The following is an 11,218-nucleotide window of genomic DNA, read 5'->3' on the forward strand; positions in this document are numbered from 1 at the left end:
AAATATAATGGTTACAAACAACACATTTTAAGTTTTATTTGTATTATTAATATTTTCACAATTACTTTCTTAAGTGTTGACAATAAATCAAGCCCTGAATTATAGTGTTTTTTGATTCCTATGGTATAAACACTCTCACTATGACTGATTTCAAACTAACAGTAAGAGATCACTGAATGTGAAGTTGGGAAGAGATGTGTGGTGGCACAGGATTTAATACCATTTTCATCATACAGATACAATAGTGGTAAATAACATTAGGACCATACATAATAATAAAACATAGTAAATAAATAGGCAATGATGAGTTTACAATATCTATTCCCTTTTAATATATTTATTTAATTATAATTTTATTTAGTTGAGTTTTTCATAATATGTTTAACAGCCAGTTTGCACATGCCTGTAAACATAGCAATCGACTCTCATGAGTAGGTATGAGCTGGCTCTAGCACATCAATTTCTTACAGTCACATAAATTCCGTATGTAGGAAGTCAGAATTCTGGGTGGATAACCTGGCTTCTTTTTCATAATGAAAACTTACAAATATTAGCAAAAGTAGATAGATGGAATAGTAATAATGAACCTCCATACACTCACCACTCAGTTTTGACAACCATCAATATTTTACCAAACATACTTTATCTATTCTGTTTCTCTTTTTTTTTTTTAAGCAAAGATGATCTTCTGGATCAAATAGCAGCACAGAGTAGCAAGAGAAATTGACCCAACTATTAGTGGCAGGACAGTTGTTTGGGGACTTAGCAGCTCAGATGCAGGTGATAGTTGTTGAGATGGATGGAGCTGCATGGCCAGTTGCCAAGGAGAACAGCAAGAAAAGATGAAAGTCTAGGCAAGTAATTGACTCTAAATGCAAGATGAAGCACTAGGATTTCTCAGCAGTGGGAAAGATGGTCTCAGAATTAAGACATCTTGGGAGAGATGCTCCTTGGGAAATCTGGCAGATAGGTTTCAGTGCTAGCAGGGCCCTGGTCCCCATTTTGAGAAGGTTAAGCCTAACATAGGACAGACCACTCTCAAGAGAAGCAGACTTTCAGAATCGAATACATGTCTTAGAGCAGCTATTTTCAATCTTGAGTGTACAGAAAAATCACCTGAAGTGCTTCCCAATACGGATTCCTGGGCTGCACCTCAGGAATTCTGCCTCCCTAGGTCTGGAGGGGGCCCAGGAGTTTTCACTTTGAACCAGTGACCCAGGTCGTTCTGAGGCAAGTGGTCCCAGGACTGTACTTTGAGAAATTTTGCTCTAAATCTCTAAAGAGAGGAGAGCTTTCCTTCCCTTTAGTCATCAGCCTCCCTTATTATGTAACTGATTTCAATTTTTTCCATAGCATGACTGGAAAAAAGTCTTGTCTTTCACTTGACATGACTGGTGCGAGAATGAATATGATATACTTCATAAACTAAAAGGCTGAAGAAAATGAAATTTTACTGAGCATGTATTTTGTCCCAGGCACTGTGCATGTTGCTTTACATAAATTGGTCCCCAAGCTAATAGTTTATAATTGGAAAGAAGCTGTGGGGTAGTGAAAGGATCCCTAGTGATAGGATCCCACATTTACTGAGTGCTTCTTCTGCATCAGTACATAATGAACATTAATGCAACTTCCCCCATAACCCTTTGAGTAGATATGATGATGATGATGATGATGTCGTGATGATGATGATGATGATGATTTCGTGATGATGGTGATGATTATGCCAGTTTAACATATAAGAAAACCTCTTGTCTGAGGTCACACAGGGAGTAAGTGGTAGAGTGGGGATTAAACCCAGGCTCTAGCAATCACACTTTACCACCAGGCAGTACTGCCAAGCAGTGGTTAATAGGTGGTCACATGTCCTAGATTCTGACAGTCCTTTGTCCTCTCCTCAAGCTAGCTTGGTCAGTAACAGCATCTCTTCAAAAAGTGACTTGTATACACAAGTCTCTGAATTTGTCCAGGGTAATTTTTTATTGTGGCAAAATACACATAACATCAAATGTACCATCTTAATCATTTTCAGTGTATAGTTCAGTGGCATTAAGCTCATGTATATTGTTGGGCAACCATCACCACCATCAACCATCCATCTCGAGAATTTTTTAATCTTCCCAAGCTGAAACTATATACCCATTGTCTAGACTAATTTTGACCCCTGGGTATGATGAACCACTCTCCAGTTGCTTGCAGCCCATTTTTCCAGGGTAGGTACAGTGGAAATTTCCTTTCACTCCTATATTTCATCTCATTAGGGGAGAAAGTGTGGTTTGCTTAAATAATGTTTCCTTTTTCTATCTATTTTGCCTTTCATTTTCACAATGCTGATTTCTCCCTCCTGAATTCACCTTCACAATCGTACATCTTGAAGCCTTCATCTTACGGGTCCTACAAAATGCAAACTGCGTGAGAAACCCAGCCTCCTCTTCTGGCTCTCTTCCCTGCTGCCCCTTGTGAAGAACCCCCAACCCCCTTGGCCTCCCCCACAATACACTGTCCTCTTTGTATTCAGCCTTGTCCTTATACTAAAGTGACATCCCTTTTCTCTTCTCCCAGGGCCCCAGCAGCTACCTCTCTGGCCTTCTGCATTCTTTGTCCACTTGTTGTACATGTTCCTACGCTAAGTTGTGATTTGTGTTTGTGTCATTTTAATGAGTCCTTCGAGGCTGCCTTTGAACTCCCTGCATTCCCCTCCTCCCTCCTCTCAGGCTCTTTTGCTTTCCCCTATCTCGAGCTGGGGGTGACCTCTCCTATTCTCATTCCATCTAGGCTGGGTCTGCTGAGCTCATTCTCTTTGCCCTTTCCCTTCAATGGACCCTGGAAGCCCTCCTCCCTATCTCTGCCACCCCCTCCATCCTGTCCTTTCCTGCTCAGTGGATTTCTGCAAAGCAGTCTCTTCTTGAGGAGGCGAAGGGGCGAGGCTCCTGGCTTCTTGTCTGTCATCTCTGGTGCAGCTATCCTTTCCTGGGACCCCTCTGTCCACCATAGCTCCCTTTCCAGTTCTGTCTCTCTCCTGCTGATACTTTAAATGCAGCCTCCTCCTTGTTTATCTCCACCTTCTCAGAGATACCTAGGTCACTCTGCTCTTCCTTTTCTCCTTTCCCTCTGCCATTCGAAGGTGGCCTTGTGGTCCTGCCTCTCTCCCTAGGCAAAGCTCATGCCCAGTGCCTTTCTGCCAATGGCACAGCTGAGTCATTGAAGCCCCTTGTCCCACCGGTGATTTCTTGTACAAAATCCATGTCCTGTCTTTGGGTCTCCTCAACACCTGCACTAAAAACAATTTCCAAAACAAAACTGAAACAATGACAGCTTTTTTCGGACTTCAGCTTTGCAATTATGAAGTGTCCCCTAGAGTGACGAAGACTAAATCCTACTGAGTTCTTATAATATGTTCCATGTGTATGTTCTGGGAAATAAACCCCAAGGAAGCAGGGTTCCTTCCCCAGACTGAAATCTTGCCTGAATCAAGCTGGAGAGCCCCACTTGCCCCACCAGCTCTTTGGGTCACACTTGCAGGCTCAGGCAGGTCCCAAAGCTATCTGCTTCTTGTCCTGCAACTATAAGTACATCTACAATGGCTGGCTAATCAGGTCAGGGTTTCATTCCTTCAGAGAGTGAACAGATTCCCTGACCATGGCCTGCCAAGTGGAATCATCCTGCCGCCACTCTGGCCCCTTTTCTCCTGATATGGTCTCCACCACAAATCAAATTTCTTTGCTCATCTGAAGCTTCCATCAAACCTCTCATTCCCCAGGATGTGAATTACTGTTAATCGGTCTCATGGGTCAGTAGCAATCAAATTAATAAGTAAGGTCCCCACCAGATTGTCTCTTGCTGAGCAGTTGTTGTAGTCCTCCCTCCGGACAATCTTCCCCTGCAGAGGTTTCCAGCTTTTCTCGCCCACCCTGTGGAAATAGGAGACTTGCTTCTCACTTCCCCCCTCCCTTCTTTCCTCTCAATGCCTTTAGTGAAGACACTGCAGACACTGCAACATTATCCTCAAAACTCTTCACATTTACCTTTCTTCTTCCGATCTGTCCTGGTTCTTAGAGTTTTCCTTATCTTATCTCTTCTAAAGGGCTCTTTCTTGCAACTGACTACAAGGTAGTCAAGTTTCCTTCCCCATCATGATTTATGCTCACCCTGTCTGTCATCTACTTCTCCCTCTGGGTCTGGCAGCCTGAACTGATACTTCTTCAGAGCTACTTACACCTTTTCCTGGTGGTCATGATGTCTTCTTCCCTGCGTTTATCGTTTACTTACAAGTGACACTTGTTCTAACCTTCCAGTGCCTCTTTAGGTAAATAGGGCAGGGATCATGTAGCATCTAAAATTTGCATGTGGGAAAGGTGAAGCCCAGAGAGAGTTCATGATTCGCCCAAACTCCCTTGGTGAGTTGGTGTTAGGGGCAAGACTATGACTCAGGCTTCCTAGCTCTTAGTTGGGTAGTCTGTCTACTAGATGCTGCCACGACACATTATCTAAGTAATTTCTGACTTAGACCAACCATCTATGAATAACCCTCATTTCCTGGACCATGCCTGCCACTGAGAAATTGAGGGTCTGGTTACAGTTAAGAATCTCTAAATGACTTGAGCTCCAACCAAGGGTTTCTGAGCTTTTAATAGCAGTCCTACTGTGAACAATTGTGTATTAAGCACATTCTGCATCTCCTTGACAGTAAGGTCTGTGAGCAGAAGAGGGGCACGAGATGACCCCACTCTTTGCCCTTACCAGGACTTCCACCCACTTTGTGGCTTTATCACAGTTCCTCCTTTAACAAAGATCGTTTACCTTCTGCTCAAAATATTCCTGTTTTCTCCCTCTTTCACTCTTTCCAAATCTCTCTCTCTACCATAGCCCTAGCCCCATCATTAATTTGCTGTGTGACCCTGAGACAGTCATTCACTCTCCTTGTCCCTCATCTGCATCTCCTATCCCTCATTAATAAAAAAAAGTCATCTATTTCATCTGGACTGGTCCAAACACCAGAGCAGAGGTTTGATGAACAGTATGCCTAGAAGGATTTAGAGAGAGGAATCCAAATTGTATCAAAGGACACATACAACAAGACCCGAATGGATTTGACAACCCCAATTCCTGGAGAGAAAGAGTTAATATCATAAAGATGCAGATATTTTGCAAATTGATATAAAAATGTGATCCAAATTGAAGAATTAATAGTGACTTTTTTTGAGCTTAACAAATTGATTCTGAATTTCTTCTGGGAGATTTAATGTAATTATAAATAAGAATTTTTTGAAAAAGAATAAAGGACAATATATATGTATATACTAAATATCAAAATCTATTATGTATATCAAAATCTATTAAAATAGCATAACACTCACAGAAATAATCAAGTAGATCAAATAAACAGAATACGAATTCTGGAAATAAACATATAGATCTGTATATGAAAGTAATATATGATAAAAGTTGGTATTTACAAATCATTAGGGAAAGTAAACATTATTCAACAAATAGAGTACAAGGAACATTATCTATTTGGAATAAAATATACAACCTTATTTCACACATTATACAAAAATATTCAGGTGAGTTAAAAAGCAATATGTAAAAGCTAAGGAGTTTTATGAGAAAATATGAAATAGTATTCTTCTTACACTGAAGTAAAATATTCAAACCCAAAATCCATAAAGTGAAATATTGACAATATGACTACACAGAAGATTTAAAACCATGTGGTAAAATACATACAACAAAATTAAAGTACAAGCAATAGACTAGGAAAAATATTTGCAACACATCTAACAAAGGGTTAATAGTTCTCCTATGCATAGTATTTCTACAAACAAATCAATCAAAAAAATAGTTAAACACAAGAAGTCTTTCACAGATTTTTTTAAAAAATAATACAAATAACTAATAAACATAGAAAATATGTTCAGCTTTACTAAATAAGAACATAAAAATTAAAATAATACACTATTTTCCCAGTCAAATCAATAAGCATTAAAAAATTGGTAACATCATGTATTATTTGTCATGAAAGGAACTAGATATTCATGGACTGTTAAACAAAGTGTACACACATACATACATGTATACATATTTTGTATATGTGTATATGTGTATAGCCATATATATGAAACTAAGTAATATCTAATAAAGTTTTTATCTATATGCTTCACTACACTAAAATTCTATTTGCAAGAATCTATAATCCATTCTACAAAATACTATCACATATATATAAAGGTATATGTATGAAAATGTTTATTTCAGCCTTGCTTTTAGTAGTTAAAAAGGGAGATGGACAACCTAAGTGTCTTTCAATGGGGAATGCTTCAATTTATTACAGTATGCCCACACAATGGAATACTAAGCAGCCATAAAAAAGCAGGAGGTAGATTGTTATGTCCTGTAAAGACACCCATGATATCTTATTAAGTGAAAGAATAAATTGCAGTCTCATATGTCTAATGTAATTGCAATTTAAATAAATATATACATATATATAAATGAATCACTTTGCTGTACACTTGAAACTAATGCAGTACTGTAAATCAACTATACTTCAATAAAAAAGGACATGGTTATGTCTATTTGTATTTAACCGTGTGCTTACAAGCATAGGCAAGGTCAAGATGTTGACACACCAAAATGATTTAGGGCTTAGCCTTACCCTTTTGATGTGATTGGAAGGGACGAAAATGGGCACTCTCATCTTTTACTTCATATTATTCCCTCAGAAGACGGCAGAATGAAGGCAATATTTACATTTTTCTCTTTGTTATTTAAAATTACAAACAAAATCACTAAAGGAGTCAAAAGAATTAGTGTGAATAAAGAGTCAGTAATTTCATTCATTCATTTAATCAATATTTAAGCACCTACTTGGGTACCGGGCACTATGCAAGGTGCTAGGGGGTACATTGGTGACTAAGCCACGGTGCCTGCCATTAAGGAGGTTAAATATGCATGCGTGTACATAAGAGGGGAATGAGGGTGGGGAGAAAGAGGGAGAGACGAAGAGAAATAAGCATACAATGACGTTCCAACTGGGAAAGTGGCAACATCATCAATTGAAACAGTAAATACTAAGGGAGATTTTGGAAGCAAGAGGTGATGATGAATTTCGTTTTGGGCATCTGGAGTTTTTTTCACTCTCTATAGAGTGAGCATTTCCTCATATCAATCGTCTTTTAAAATATTATTTTTTCTTAACTTCTGAGTAGCATTTGTATAGCAATAGCATAATTACTTAACTAATACATTGAACTAAATGACAATTGGTGGACATTTGTTATTCACAATTTAAGGCTATTATGAGTAATGCCTTGATACATAAATCTTTGAACTTGCCGCTGAAGGAACTTAGGATGTGTATCAATAAAAGTAGAAATCCTGGGCCAAAGTCTATGAAACATTTTAAGACTCAATATACTTATCCTCATTAGCATTAGCACTTAAAGAAAAACTTCCTATTTGGTAGATAATAAATATGGTATTTTAAAATTTGTGGGGTTTACTACTAATATGGTTTTTATGCTTATTGGATTTTTGTATTTCTTCATTGTGAATTGTCTGTTCATATCCATTGACTATTGTTTCTATTGACTGAGTTCCTCTTTTTCTTACTGACTTGTCAAAATACTTGATGTATATGCATTGGAAATGTTGTTCTGACTCTGTCATTTGCCTTTTAATTTTATTTCTGGAGATTTTCTTGACTTATAATTCTTTTTTACAATCAACGTTATCAAACTTTCTCTTTATGGTTTCTTCCTTTGCTTTCAAGCTGAAAATGTTTTATTTACCCCCAAGTCACATTATTATTCACCTCATTTCCCTGTTTCTTCATTATTTCTTTTGTGTATATAAATCCTTTTGCTTTTCTTTATTTTTTAAATTACAAGTGTATTTCATGCTTATTCCAAAATACACACAGATTCTAGGCCGGGGTAGGGGTTGTTTTTATGGGTATATGTCAAAGTTTCATTGTAATATGTCATGGAAGGGAAAGGCCACCAATAAACTAATCAATTGTTTCTATTAGGGATATTTTTATACACAGTTTTCTCAAAAGAAATCTGAATAGATGTATTATTTTGCAACCTATTTTGTTAAATCAACAATATCTTAAGGCTAGCCTTCCATGGATTTTTTTGACCATTTTTAACCATTTTGACCCTTTTAAATGGTCTAAATGACTATATCAAACTTTTTAAACAGTCAGAATTTGTTAAGGAGTATCCTGTGAGGTTTATCTTTGATAACAAATGTTCATAGCAAATAGCTAACCAATTAACCCAGTGCCATTTATGGATTAAGTCATTCTTTTTCCAGATCAGAACTGATACCCTTAATGCTTAATAAATTCTTATAAACTGGTGCCTGTTTCTAGACTTTTTTTTTGGTTCCATTTTTTGTCCCATGTCTGTTTCTTACAGTTTTCTTGTGTTATTATAATACTTTTGAATGTCTAGAAGCACAGGTTTTAGAGGGAGGGAGAGAAAAGGAAAATGAAATCGTCATCTTAGGTACAACTCAGTGAACTTCTGAATATCCCTGAGATCCAGCAACATCAGCCCAGCTGCTTTTAACTGTGCAGAGTTTTGTTTGTTGTTTTGGTTTGGTTTGGTGTTTTTGGTTCATTTTAGTTCAGTGGACCTCCTGATAGGACTTAAAGGCAAAGATCTATGCTTACTCAGTCTCCAAATGTCAGTTCTGCCAGGACACAGGAGACGTGTCCAACTGCCTTATGCTATATACTCAGTTTGGTTGCATTGCCCCAGGCCCTGAGGCTGACTTGTGAAAAGTAGTGACTCTACTTGCATGAGCAAGAATTAACCACAGCAATCATTGAGTTGTCCTGTATTAAGGAAAGGTGTGTGTAGCAGTGGGGTAGGGGTGTAATCCCTGGACATAGACTCACACACTTGCTCAGGTCCAACACTCAACACATCACTTGTTCAAGAAGGCACCAGTGGGGCTTTCAAGGACTTCAGATCAAAGAAGCTTAAGCTGAGGTTTATAAAACCCAAAGAAATTTTCACTTCCCACAAATTCAAATCATGCTCTCCTCTTCTCAATACACCAAATCTACATCACGCTTCCCAGGCTCCCCATCATTATTAGTTTATAAAGATTCATTGATATTCAATTAAGTAGTTCTAATGTTCTCAATGCAGCCCTAAACAGCACTTTATAAAAGAATACATCCGCCCTCTGGAGACAGCTGGGGAAGCCAATTAGTCGCAGCAAATTTGCATATCAATCCAGCTGTGGAATGAAGTCAGCCTTGTTCACTAGTTACAATGTGAAGAGCAGAGGGAGGAATCCAAGTGCTCCCTTGTCCTTTATTCCCTTACCTCAAGTGAGCCACAGCTTTCATTAAAAGGCTGTGAATAGTGGGAGAGAACACCCATAAATTCTCCCATTCCCTGCCAAGCATGCACTATCACAGAAGCAATTATTAATTGGGACTGTTTAATGCCCTCCCAAAGGTTGGTACTAATTCACAGAAATATTGTATCACTTTTGCTTCTGGGGTTGAAAAATTGGGTAATAATTCTATTGTCAAGTTAAACGTTAATATAATTGAGGTTCAATTTTCTAATGATTCCATTATATAACAAGGATTTGATTCAACTCAACAAGCATTTAATGAGTCACTACTAGGCTAAGGCCCTGCACAAAGTACTAGAACGTGTGGAAGCACTTTGATAAAGCACAAACAGTAACTTCCAATGAGCATGAATTCATAGACTATGAAAGTTGGAAGGGTCCCTAATCTCACTGAGCCAAACCCTAGATACTTTCACTAGTTCTGCCACTAGAAGCTTCCCAAGACAACCTCTCAGATCTCTGAGGCTATTTATTATTTCTCCCCTGATTTCTCCCTTCCTAAGCTAAACTGAAGCCCTTCCACATTTGGCAGAGTTCTGGTAGCCTTCTACACTGGATTGGCTCTCTGCTATACACGGCAAAGTTGTCCTCAACCTCTCCAAGAGCGTACTTCCCAGAACTGGACCCAATACCTGAGAACTGTTCTGATAAGTCAGAGCAGGACAAAACACCCACATCCCTCTTTCTAAACAACATACCAATTAGTGCAGCTTATGATCAGGATCACCTTTTAGCTGCCACAGCACACTGCTGAGTCACACTGAATTTTCAATGAAAATCATAAAATTAGTAGTATGGCATCAGAGAAAGCCCACAGGTCCAAGTTTGAGTAGCACCTGCAACATTCATTGTAATCTGGTGCAAATTAATCTCTCTAAACCTAAGTTTCCTCATTTGTCCATATTAATCTTTATTTAGCATCCTTTGAGAAGTATCATTCAACCACTAGTCAGAGTATTTCTCAGAGCGATGTGAATTCAGGTGGGTTGTAAGATAAATTTAACAAATTCCCAATTAAAATCCCAACAGGCTTTTTTCAGCAGAAATCAACAAATTTATAAAACAATCTTGAAAAAGAACAAAGTTGAAGGATTCACACCATTTAATTTTGAGACAATATAGAGCTAGTATTATCAAGACAGCATGGTATTAAAGGACGGATAGAAACGTAGATCAATGGAACAGAATGGAGAGTTCAAGAATAGATGAAAATATTTATGATCAGTTGCTTTTTAAAATTGAGATATAGTTCACAAATCATAAAAATTCACTATTTTAAACTGCACAATTCAATAGTTCTTAACATATTCGCAAGGCTGTGCATCCATCACTGCTATCTAATTCCAGGACATTTTTATCATTCCAAAAAGAAACTGTACTCATTGGTAGTCATTCCACATTCCGTACTACTTCCAGTCCCTTGTTACCACTAATTTACTTTTTGTCTCTATGTATTTGCCTATTCCGTACATTTCAAATAAATAGAATCATACAATATGTGACCTTTTGTGTCTGGTTTGTTTTACTTAGTGTAATGTTTTCAGGCTTCATCCATGTCGTAGTATGTATTAGTAATTCATTCTTATTTACAGCTGAATAATATTCCATTGTATGGCTATACCACATTTTGTTTATCCACTTATCAGTTGATGGATATTTAAATGGTCAAAAGTTTTGAATAGATATTTCTCCAAAGATGATATACAGATACTCAATAAGCACATGAAAAAATAAAAGTTCAACATTATCAAATCATTACAGAAATACAGATCAAACCCAATGAGATACCACTTTATTCCAACTAGAATAGCAATGATCAAAAAGACAGTTTTGATGAGGA

Source organism: Camelus ferus, chromosome X, assembly GCF_009834535.1.
Source record: "Camelus ferus isolate YT-003-E chromosome X, BCGSAC_Cfer_1.0, whole genome shotgun sequence".
Lineage (NCBI taxonomy): Eukaryota > Metazoa > Chordata > Mammalia > Artiodactyla > Camelidae > Camelus > Camelus ferus.